The sequence below is a fragment of the Ambystoma mexicanum genome, chromosome 11 (assembly GCF_040938575.1).
Source record: "Ambystoma mexicanum isolate Mex_15411 chromosome 11, UKY_AmexF1_1, whole genome shotgun sequence".
In the NCBI taxonomy this organism is placed as follows: domain Eukaryota; kingdom Metazoa; phylum Chordata; class Amphibia; order Caudata; family Ambystomatidae; genus Ambystoma; species Ambystoma mexicanum.
The window spans coordinates 1,219,977,926-1,219,990,629 of NC_090934.1; the positions used below are offsets into that span (position 1 = coordinate 1,219,977,926).

Below are 12,704 nucleotides of genomic sequence, written 5' to 3' on the forward strand. Positions count from 1 at the left end.
TACTTTCAGATGACACACAGGGGGCGGCGGATTTAGAGAACACTCTTCATTCCATCCTCCTGCATTCACAGCCCAGGTCAAGCTGACACTCATGAGGACGATACACACATCACATTTACACAACATTCACCTAGCTGTCATTCATGCACCAACATTCTAACAGCAGACAAGCAGGCACCGAGGACCAGTGATGAGCACCACCACAAGCCAAATACACTCAGATGACTTGCACTTGATACAACACTTAGCTATTGTGTTGATGTATTTATAGCCTTTTTGCAGTGGATGATCTCTGGGTTTTGGTAGGTACCTAGTGCGGGAGGTATAGGCCCTCATTACGGGCCCAGCGGAAACAGTGCCATTAAAATAGTCAGGTAGCCGCCGGACCCGTGATGGTGTACCGTTGTCTGACTTGCCGGAAACACCGGGGCATTACAGCCCCGGCGGTCCGGTAAGTCAGGTGCTGGTAAAATGTTGATTCCCATCGAGTGGGGACCACGGAAGCATCGGCACCGTTAATAACATTAATAACAGTGCCAGTGCTTCCATGAAAGTCTGCGGGCGAGTGCCGTTCCACCCACCAGGTCTGACCCTGGTGGGCAGAACAACACACGCCCGGAAGAACAGTGCTGGTAAGCTTATCAGCACCATTCTTTCAGGACTGGCAAACTTGTAATGAGGGCCATAGAGTTTGGGGTAGCAGAACCCATTTTACAGATTCGTTTTTACATGGTACACAAGACTTTTCTGGTGGATTCTTTTCTCAATGAGCAGCCATTTCAGGGATTTTGGGGCTGATGTATGTTTCTTGATGCCAAACATTATCCTTGCTGCTCTGTTGTGAACCAGTTGCATCTGTTTGATTAGGCCTTCTGTTAGTCTTTTCTTTCTCCTATCCCCCACATTATATTTACGCACAGAGAACTGCTATGAACAGAGGATCCCTGGAATGGCCCCTTTGACCCATATACGCATGAAAGCCCGAAGAACAAGAAATAACAGAAGCCACTCACTCTACAAATGCGAGCAGATGTTCTCTTAGACAACCATTCAAACCCTATCCAGCTGACTTCTTTGCGGATATAGGTGCCTCAACACTGGACCCGGCTGACTTCATTAGAGACACCACAACATAGTAACGTTAGCCATGAAGTAAATTTGCATCCCTGCACGAAGTTACATGGGCACACATGAAGAACATGCTTACAGTTCCGTAGATAGATTCATATACATACTGTCAGAAGCCTTTCCTTTTCATTACCAAAACGCAGAAACGCAAGCAAGCAAGAGATACAGGGAAAGATTGCAGCCGCTTATTGCAACTAACCATATGGAACTACAGGATTGTATAAGGAACCTGGAAGATCCAAGTACCACTAACCCATAAGGAAAATAGTATAATATAGAAATCATAGATTGTTGAGAGTGCGTTCAGCCTGAACAGCTGTTGCGAGCTACCTTGATGCTCTTTTGTGAGAGGTCACTGCACTGGTATTGTGCTATTTGTTTGCTGCATGTGGAGCTTGGGACATTGCGGCTGCCCAATGTCATGAATGAATTCCTTAGAAAAATACCAGACTTCCACTTTTGCGCTCCAAATATAAATTTTATTTGATTGATTACACAGTTGATTCAATACATTGTTTCTCAGTTGTGAGGGTTATAAGGTTCACCCTCAGTTGATTCAATACATTGTTTCTCAGTTGTGAGGGTTATAAGGTTCACCCTCTACACGTGTTTCACCTTGCTTGTGTTGGCAAAGATCTTCAGGAGGGATTTTTAACGTATAGTTATGCTGGTTGGAGCTAAAGAGAAAAAAAGAAAAGAAAGAAAAAAGCAGCAAATCAATGCTTTATAGAGCAGATCATCATCAGGTTCGCCCTATTCAAGTTTATTTTTATACGGTACCGACTTACATATATTGGGATTTCCTTGTTAGTGCTAGCTTCTGATATTACATCAATTTCCTTCGTCGTCTCATTTTTTAACACAAATTCGTTGTCTATATCCAAAGTTTTCTGAACAATCTACAAAAAAAATGTAAAATGTTTAAATGTGTGGTTGATGTTAGCGTGGCTGTCTGCCTATTACAGTTGAAAAGTAACATCTTCTTTAACAACAATAAGTTCTACCATTTAGAATATGCTAGGTTGCGGTTATTGGGCTTACCTGGAAGTGTTGTTTGGTCTTAGATCATCTTGGTGGTCGCTTTCGAGGGTGTGCATCGGATACGATTGTCCGCTGCACCCCTCGAGAGACGCTGTTTTTTATGGTGAGTCCATGGCGTCGCGACATGATCACGTCACCTCGCCGTGGACGCAAACTGACGTCACTACGCACCGTGTGTCGCGTAGTTGTTCCGACCGCCATTTTGGATCGGGAGAAAACGTATTAGTGCCGGAAGAGAAAACTTAGTCTCTGCCGGTTTACATTGAGTCGAACATAGGGAACTGTCTATACCTTCTGGAGAAACCGGTTTGTAAGTTATCACTATGAATTATAAATTGACATAATATTTTGCATTTTTTTACATTTTTTGCAATTTGTTTAGACATATTTTACAAAAAGTGTCCCATTTCCGTATCGGTGTTTAGACCTTTGTTGCAACAGTCCATTAAACAAATCCATTTTGCCGAAGTTTCTTTTCTTTATTGCCACCTCTCTGTCCCATCTTGACTTGTTCAATGCCAAAGTATCTTATTGCATCCATACTCTCTTCAGAGTGTTCCATTACGAAGTGTTTTTCTAGTGGGTATCTATTGTCTTTGTTCCTGATTGTGCGTAAATGTTCAGCAATCCTTATTTTAAGAGGTCTTGTTATGCTGCCTATGTATTGTTTATTGCATATACAGATGATGGTGTATACTATGTTGCTCGTGTTGCAGTTCATGAGGTCCATTATATTATGCATTTTTCCATTGGGTAAAGTTATAGATTTTTTGCCATTTTCTGCAAAATTTGCAATAGTTACATTGTCCACACTTGTAAAATCCTACTAGTTTCTCTGTTGACCATAATTGTGTTTGTCCTTGTTTTGATAAATCTTGTGCAAAATGCGATGGGCATAGAGTTTGTTTGAGATTTCTTGCGATATGTGATCAGAGGGTGGTCATCAATGTGATCCTTCAACTCTTCATCCAATGTAAGCATATTCCAGTGTTTGTTTAAGATTTTCCTTAGAATTTTGTTGTCTGAATTGAAGGTAGTAACAAATCTTATTTTGTTGGCTTTTTTGTCTGCTTTTTTTTGTTGTGTTGTTGTATGTAGAAGATCTTGGCGATTCCATTGTTGAACTTTTGTTAGTGACTCTCTTAAAGTTTGTCGTGATAGCCTCTTTTTCGAAATTTGTCCGTTGCTGTTTCCAAATGTTTGTACATTTCACTGTCTTTGGTACAGTTCCGTTTAATTCTTGTAAATTCTCCATAGGGTATATTTTTTATAGAAATCATAGCTTAACTCTAGTAGAGTTAAATGAAGCCATGGGCTTCATAATAAGGCACGAAAGAAAACAAATTTTACAGAGCGCTGCTCAGAACCGGTGGCCCCGCTAAGAGCCAACAGGTTAGCCCTTGTAAACAAACTTAAATTGACAAAACTGAATGCTCTCCCTGAGCACTCCAGGGAGAACAACCGACCATGTACCAATAACAGGATCCACTCCTGTTTTAACATTCCATCACTGATAATAGAAGAATCTTCACTGCCATTTAACTACCATGGCAAAACACTCATACCTCAAGTGCCCACATCGTGTCCTTCTGGTACGAGGCCTCCTGTATCTTTACATACCAGAGCAAATCAGAGCCTTGGTAAATGATAGGGCTTCAGATAGTATCACTCATTGCTCTTTCACCTCGTGCACAACGATCAAGCAACCGCCCACCCCCAGATCTACCAACTCCGAGAACATGGTTAAGGGGAAATAAATCCCACCTTCTCAAAAAAAGGAGACCAAGTTAAAAATTGCACTCTCAATACAAGAAACCTAAATAATAACATGCTGGAGATCTACATGACCTCCTGGTGGATAGTAATCTCGATAAATTGTGCATCACAGAAACATGTATACATGACACAAGTGGCCCTATTATCAGCCTGGCAGTTCCCACTGATTTTTCTTCCATTTGCACACTAATCGCGATCAAGGATATGGTTGTGGGGTGCCGATTATTGCAAAAACCGAGCTAGGACTTTTTCCGGCCTCTGTGTCATGATTACATGTCAAAATGACCCCAACCAATCATAACTGTATTCACATTGTTCTAATCTATAGGCCACCCACTTAAATGCCTGACTTCAGTGAAGAAGTCATAAAAATATCAAACAGCCTTACCAGCCCTAATTCTGCTACCCCCTTCCTGGGGGACTTGCACCGCTGGAGAGGAAACAAACAGGATAAAGAAGCGATTGAGTTACAAACTGCCCTGAATATCATAGACCACGATGTCCAGAACAGCGAGCCAACCACTGACAAAAACATACTGGACTGGATAGTGACAAGAAAGCTTATAATCAATATTAAGCAGACCATCCCATGCATATGGTCAGACCATTATGTTATCGACTTTACTATCCAAACTATAGATCCCCTCCCCAAACCAAATAACCAGACCAAAACAGTTCTTAGTCAGAATTTCAAAAAGGTACTACGCAAAGACATCGAACTTTGTCTAGCTACCATCATGACCAATACCTGTACCTACTGCCTAGCTGATAGCATGGTGACCTCCTTTTCCAATACCTTCACTGAAGTGCTGGACTCAACGGCACCCCTTAAACCCAAACTGGTTAGAGACAACACAGGACACCAAACCTGGTTTACTCCAGAACTCAGAGCTCTCAAAAGACAAAAACGTGCCCTAGAATCACAAAGGCTAAAACTCTATTCTGAGGAAACCAGAATAGCCTGGAAGGAGGTAGACAAGCTACATAAATCTCAAATACTGGACACCAAAACAAATTTCTTCAACAAGCAGATCAAACAATCTTCCAACTGTACGGGAAAGCTATTCAAGATCCTGAAACTGCTTGAAAAACCTAAGGTATCCCAAACTTCCTTTCAAACCACAAGCCTAGGATGCTGCACGGTGCAGGCCACTGTTGAAGATAAAATTGTCAATGCAAGAAACAAAATAATAAATGCCCAGAGCAGTGCTTTCATACAGGACCAGACTATCGCTAAACTCAAGGATCTTGAACACCCTACCTTTACACTCAGCAAATCTCTGTCCCAGATATGCTCAGGATGTTATCCTCCATGCACCCCATTTCTTGCCCATATAATATTCTTCCTTCAAAACTGATTTTAGAGCACAAAGACTTATTTGCCCCATTCCTGACCAAATTTGTAAATGCCTCCTTCAGGGATGGCCAAGTACCCAACTCAAAGTCACAGTTCCGCCCCCTTCTAAAAAAAAAAAACAGAGACCCAAAAGAACCAAGTAATCTGAGACCAATTACAAATTGTCAATTCCTTCTCAAAATCTTCGATAAATGTGCCACTGCACAATTCCATGCCTTTGTGGAGCATGACAACATACTCCATAGCTGTCAATCGGGCTTCCGTCCATCCTTCAGTACCGAGACAGCTCTCGTGGATCTTCAATCCCACATGTTAAAAATCATGGATGAAGGGAAAGCCGGGATGTTGATCTTGTTGGATCTTTCCGCAGCTTTTGATTTGATAGACCATGAATGTGTCTTGCTTTCCTTGAGTGATGTTGGCCAATGCTCTAAGAAAGCTGTTAGCTGGTTCCACTCCTTCCTTTCAAAACGAGAGTCTAGAATTCAACGGAGACAAGTTTTTCTCGTCCAGCACCTATCACTTGCGTAGTGCCTCAAGGCGCATCCATCTCACCTGTGCTCTTCAAACTGTATATAAGATCGCTCTGCACTCTCCTTGACAATTTGGGTGCATTTTTTACAAACTATGCGGATGACACCCAAGTGCTCATCGAAATTAGTGGTTATTATGCCAAAAACTCCATCACTTCATCCAACATTTACGGCCAATTTGAAAGATGGATGTCAGAGAACTGGCTATGTCTGAACATCAGCAAAATAGAACTGCTGATCTTTGGCTCTCAACAGGCCCGGGGCAAACTTAGTTTAGACTACAAAGAATTCTGAATAAGAGACTGAGCCTCATTACAAGTTAGCCGGTCCGGATTTAACGGTGCCGGTAAAACCATACTGGCACCATTTGGGGACCGGCTACGAGTTCTGCGGCTGGTGGTGTTACACACTCCAGGTCTGCCTTAGCGGGCGTAATACCACTGGCCACAGACGGACATGAAAACACTGGCACCATTACTGCATGGTGCCAGTGTTTCCACGGCCCCCATTCCCAATAGGGACTAATGGAATGCCGGCTCTGGAATTACCGGACCACCGGGGCTTTAATGCCCTGGTAACTCTGGCAATCCCGGAGCTGGTAATTCATTCCAAGTCCAGCAGCAACCTGCCGGTTTTTCCAGCTCGGTTACCGCCGGACTTGGAATGAGGCCCAATGAAATCCAAGTCCAACAAAAACTAAAAACCCTAGGATTCAATTGGAGGCCTTGTTAAATGCAGATGCCAATGTAAATTACTTAAACCAAACCTGCAACTACCATTTACGCCTACTCAGGAATATACGCCCCAACCTCACAGAAAACAACTGCGCCATCATCGCTCGAGCAACCATCCTGACCAGACTTGATTATTGTAATGCACTACTAAATGGAGCCTCACTTTCTAATCTTAAGAAGTGCCAGATCATTCTAAACGATGCTGTGCGTATTGTTTAAAACATCCCCAGAAGAACTCTTTTCAAATCACAGAAGAAATCTCCACTGGTTACCAATACAGGAACGCATACGTTTCAAAATGGGCACCATAGTTCATCGCTGCCTTTTCGGCACAGCCCCCTCAATACCTTAAACCATTGGTTCCCCCGTATCTCCCCACCTGAAACCTTTGATCGTCCAACAAAGGACAAATACAGGTCCAAGGGCCAAATGCACAAAAGCTCTGGGAAGATCGTTCCCAGCCAAATCGCCCTCTTTTTGGAACACACTGCCACTCAAACCCAACGAAAAATCCTTTAGAAAATCTTACTTTTTAAATGAACTTCGCTCCTAACACAGCCTCCCCCTCAGGATAAACTGTCCTAACTCTGTGTTTTGTCGCATTGTGTTTTTGTTTTGCGCCCGATGCCCGCAGACTGCCGGCGCGGTATAAATAGATTAATTAAAATAAAAGGTCAGAGTCTAGCAGAAACATTCCTGGCTCCAGGGACAGGGTACTACCTGCAAAATAGCAGAATAAATCCTCACTAATTGCAGACCAGAGAGCTCAGTTTTGCAGTCCTCACCCGCGTGGTGCAACCGAGCCGAACAATAGTCATTTACCCATAGTGGGAAGAGAAGCAGTTCCCAGCGAAGAAGACAAGAAATGATACATGTGCTGTCTAACAACGTTGCAACCTGCAGGCACTCTCTCAGGATAGGTGGTTATACCACTGGCAACAATGTGAACACATAGTCTTTCTCATCACCTTGGGAAGGTACACAGAGGGCTATGAACTGAGCGGGGTCCCAGGCCTGATGTGACCTGCTCCAGCCAATCAGGGAACACAAATCCAGGGGTAGATGGCAAAGGGCAACGGCCAAGAGTAGTCCTGCGACCCTGCAACAATGTAAAGATCGTTTTTGGGGACGTATCAGGCGAGACCACCTGACATGCAAGGACCAGTCAGCTAACCTCTATAGGTGCCGTCTATAGGTGCAACCACCCCAATAGTGTGAGCTCTTAGGTTTTTGGGGAGGAGCTCTGTTATGACGACACAAAAAGTCCTGACACAGGCAGAGGAGTTGTGATTGCTGGAGAAACGTTTTCCTGTATAATCCCTCTCTGGTATGGAAAATAAAGAAGTTTTAACTTGCCCTTGGCTGAGTCTTCCATCATTTACCGGGTGAGGGTTTGTTGGGCCCTGGATATTCTGATGAACGGTGATTATGTAGCACGAACCTCGGTCCTCCGGTATACCTAGTTTACAGCGGTCTACTCTACTCATGTAATTCCTGGTTTTTATCCTGTATCTTCATCAAACCACAAACAAAAGAAAAAACGTCTTGGTGGGTTGTGATGGTTGAACCACTATTCCTCACTTGTCCTACGGGTTTGTGGGTAAAATGGCCCACTGACTGTTTACAAGCTCATTCGGTGCAGTGTGGATGCAGGGGCATTTCAGTTCCACAGGACGTCTAGACAATCGTTGTGGAGCCGTGGCCTGGTCTGCACACTTATTGAAGATATTACTGCCTTCACTACAGGGCTCAAGTCAAGAGTACAGGCTGATGGACAGAGTCACCCCCTCCACTTTTTTTCAGAGGGCACCTTGAAATGCTAATTTCTGGTGACGCCACATTCAATTGGTATGTTAAGGAGTCCTCCCACTTTTTTTTTTAGGACTTGACCCCTGCTTCACTCAACGCGTCTGTATAATACAATCTCCCTACGCTACGCTGCAGGTACTTTTACTAAGATAGCACATTCACACTATTACTGAGGTGGATGCGGCCACATTACCCAGTAATTATACTTGTTTTCAAAATAAACTCTGTCCATGCAGCCCCAGGGTTTGCGTGGGAAATGTGAACGAGTCTGACCCAAATACATTTGCCTAATGTCCCCCCCGACCCTCAAAATTCGCAAAACTTGAACCAGGGCCTGGGAAGCAGTTCAGCTTGGAGAATCTTCGACATGGGCAGTCATTATTAATGAGCCTCCTCAGTCGTTCATGAGAGCACTTGTTAAGGAGATATTTTTCCTCTGACAAGCACTTTTATCTGTCATTTCACCACGGGTGGCTGTGACGAACAGAGGCGTAGCCTGGATTGTCTAGCAAGTGGGGCCTGAAGCTAATGTAGTTGGGCCCTCCACAATGACATGAACATCTGTAAATGCCCACATAGCACTGCCGAGTGGGAATTTTCAGATTTTGGGTGGGCTTTGCCTGCTCAGGCCCTACTCGGTCTACGCCTCTGGTGAAGAACCATCGTTTTGATCAGAGAAGATCTTTGTGGGGGGCGGTGTGGCGTCAAGTGAACGTCGAGGTAGTAGGAGTGCGCCAGAGCATGCGCCAAAGGGGTCAGACTGCTGAGCACTAGAGCACTCAGAAGCGGCTCCCAGTCCGCAGCAGACAATTAAAACATCTAAAATTGAGGCTACTGTAACAGAGATATCAAAATAACTACTAATTGGAAAAAAGCAAAAATAACATGGTTTTAATATGTGATAACCCATTATGAAATGGTTCGAAAAGAAAATCTTTGGTAATGGAGGACATGGAGGTTGATAAGCATTATGACCCCCCCCCCCCTATCCTCCATTTTGAAAGTATAGTTCTACGGATGGAAGTGTAAGAACATATTAAGGGGTTGCAAGTTGAGTTTGAGGGAGTTATGGGTGTCCTTTCCCCCTGTACTACAAAAACACGTTTTTGTAGTACAAAAAGGTTTGGGGCCCAAAGGTTGTCAAGGGGGATATAAGCATATTTTGTACTGCTTATATTTTTCTTAAAAGCAGTCACCTTAACCCTTTTTTTTACCCCTCCCCCCACTCTGGACATCCTTCGGGTCACCCAGTTTGAAGACACCTGGTCTGCTGGAGCCTACAGGTGAATTGCAACCACGATGCCCCCAGGGTGTAGGCTGGAGTGACGCATATTCTCTTCAGGGGTAAAGCCTACATCTGAGGCATGGCAACATGACATGCATGCCTTTGCTGCTGGGGCATTTTGGGTTGAACAAAAAAAACTTCTGTTGAAAGTACCAATTACTAAAAAGGCAAAAATATTTTAAGAAAACGAAAATGAATTGCGGGCTCGATTACATATCCACTGTGGCCACTGTGTGAAATTCCTGTGGTGTGACTTAGCAACTCATTACAAAATGTGACTGATCGACTTGCCTGAAAACGTATCAAAATATCCATCTGACCCTGTTATGCTTCTTGATCAGGGGGGGCACATGTTGGGTGTCTACGTTGCATCCCAAGAGCTATGGATTCATCCCAAAAATAAGTTCAACTCAGGATGAGAGGAACTAACAGTAACGATAGGGGTGTCCCATTGATGATGTAGGATTGGGGGGAGAGGAGAGCTAAGGGCATTCCCAGTAATCCCATTTGGCATGATGGGAGGGAATAACAGTTCAGAAAGGGCAAGCACAGGGAATTCACAATGACGACACCGGAGTCCGGGATGGGAGGGGCTAACAGTACAGCCAGGGCAGTCACAACAATGCTAGAGAGTAGGGTGGGAGAAGAGCAGGGCAGTCAAAACAATGCTAGAGTGTGGGGTGGCAGAAGAACCGGGCAGTCACAACAGAGTGTAGGGTGGCAGAAGAACCGGGCAGTCACAACAATGCTAGAGTGTAGGCTGGGAGAAGAACCGGGCAGTCACAACAATGCTAGAGTGTGGGGTGGGAGAAGAACCGGGCAGTCACAACAATGCTAGAGTGTAGGCTGGGAGGAGAACCGGACAGTCACAACAATGCTAGAGTGTAGGCTGGGAGAAGAACAGGGAAGTCACAATAGCAGAGTGTAGGATTGGAGAAAAACAGGGCAGTCACAATAATACCCGAGTGTAGGATGGGAGAAAAACAGGGCTGTCGCAATAATACCCGAGTGTAGCATGGGAGGCGGTGCACAGGGCAGTCTGGAGCGAGTTGTTTGTACACATGGCCCGCCTTGGGAGCGGAGGCTGGGGGAAGGCGCAGCAACTGCGCGGCGCTATTTCTGTGGACAGCGGTCACGGGGTCCCGGGCTATGTATAGGCAGCCGAGGCCTGCCGGATCCCGCCCGGGCAGCCTTGCGCTCTCACCCCAGCCTTCCCACTGCACTCTGTTCTGCCTGACTCTCCTGCCGGTTCCTGGCCTCACCTGTCATGCTCCCCCCTCCCGTGCCTCCTATTATCTGGTGTTTGCGCCTCCCCTCTCATGTTTCCTCCCCTGTCACACCCCTTTCCTCCCCCTCATCCTCTGGGAGGAGCTTCGGGGGCGGCTGGGTGGATCTCTCTGGTGTTAAACTTGTGCTCTCGCAGCAGAGTTCACATTCCTATGGCTTTTATCCCCCCTCCGCATGTCGCAGGCGCCGCCGCCCAGGGAAGAGAGCATCCGTCGGAGCCACCCGGAGCCCTCTTTTATGGAATTAACTGCCTTTCTGGACCGCGATTCCCTCCTTGGTGCGTATGTAACTTTCAGAACAGGGGGGTTGTGATGCGGTATGCAGTGATTGGAGTGCAAAGATCTGCCATTAGCGTGTGGGAGGGTTGCCTATACTTCCACTATTTAATGGGCACAATGTTGCAGAAGTTTCCCGTTGCCATGCGCGAGGGGGTCGTCCAGTCCTGATTTTTTTTCTCTGAATTCTGGGGCTTGTAGTTTTTCTTCCTCATTTTAAATGTATGAAAACGACAAGTACCAGAATGCAAAGCAAAATCCGGACTGCATTGCTTACAGAAAACTTCAGAGCTCTGAGTTTTGTAGTTGTCGGGCCGGCACTCTGGTGTGGAGTACGGTCACACATGACCAGCCTTTTGGTGTTGACAATATTGGCTGCCACTATGATGCACACAAGAGGCCGTCAGCCCTATGCATTTTTGCCCAGTGCGAATACGTGCGCAAAATGAAAGGTTCGTTTGAGTACAGAAGGGAGTGCGTGTGATGGATGGCTCGTTGCACGGTGAAGGCTTGACTTGCAGAAGTGCATAAGTACAGTGGTCGTTACACACATTGCCCTGCTCTCTACAGCGCTGTAATCGGGTGCCAGGGGGAGTGGCATACTGCTAGACGGGTTTACCCCTTCAAGGCCTTCAGTATTATGTGTGGTCCTGTTGCTCACCGTGGTAATTTGAGTGCTGGTTTTCGTGCTTTTGCCGAGTGATACTCGGTGGGCAGTGCCCTGCCGGCGTGAGGAGGCTGTAGCAAGACTCCATCTGTGTGGTCACCCAGGCATGACCTTTTGAAGTGCGAGACTAACACCGAACGCCCACCTGGTGATTCAGATTGAGCGGTATGGTGGGTAGGGGCTGTGGTAATTGAATTAAAGTGCAGCGGGAGATAAGGGCGATAATACGGACACTTGCGTGCATGGTCTTGCACCGCAGAGGCTGGGGGGCGGGGGGGGGCTGGGTGTAGAAAAGCGGAGTTTATATTTGTTTGTAACCTTTCAGTAGCGCACCCCGCAGCAAAAAAGAAATGCATGAGCAAACGCCCCGCTAGCTGCAATAGGGTTATAATGTTATATAATGTTATTTATAACGCGCCTAATAACCAGAGGTTTCTAATCACGGACCCGGTTTCTAACCTGTGTGTTGCTCGTGTCGTCTTGTTTCCAAGGCGAGCACGTTGCCCCTGAGCTATCCTCCGGGTTGACGGGCACCGAATAATAGTAATATCCGTGAATCCTATTTTCTCAAATAGCCCTCGTCTGGAGGCACCTGCCTTGGGCTCACGAAGATCCCCCCCCCCCCCCCCCCGAGACGTGAATGGGGTCAGGCTCTCAGGCAACCTTCATCGCCCTCCCATGAGCGGTTTCCTCTCAATTAGACACACCGTGGAGTCCAGCGCGAAAATCATTGGGCCGCCTCAGACGCTCCAGCGGTTCAGAGGCAGCTTGCTTAACGTGGGCAATTCAGCTGCCAGCACATTCCGCAGCCG

The 12,704-nt window shown here is 45.9% G+C and overlaps 1 protein-coding gene and 1 long non-coding RNA gene across 7 annotated transcripts in view; one reads left to right on the top strand and one right to left on the bottom strand.

The window, feature by feature from the left end:
* The window catches only part of PEAK1 (pseudopodium enriched atypical kinase 1), a 978,753-nt gene that overhangs the window by 710,903 nt on the left and 255,146 nt on the right, over positions 1-12,704 (top strand). Inside the window, exon 1 of one of the 6 annotated variants that reach the window (XM_069624578.1) lies at positions 11,036-11,227. The exons of the other annotated variants lie outside the window; for them this stretch is intronic. The gene's annotated coding sequence lies outside the window, so the exon portion shown is untranslated. Of the gene's footprint in view, positions 1-11,035; positions 11,228-12,704 lie in introns of those variants that run through there. 6 annotated transcript variants of the gene reach the window in all.
* On the bottom strand, positions 1,595-10,978 carry LOC138504240 (uncharacterized). The gene is made up of 3 exons (XR_011279811.1): positions 10,926-10,978; positions 1,917-2,027; positions 1,595-1,805 (listed from the first exon to the last, which is right to left on the bottom strand). It is a non-coding gene; the product is annotated as an uncharacterized lncRNA (long non-coding RNA).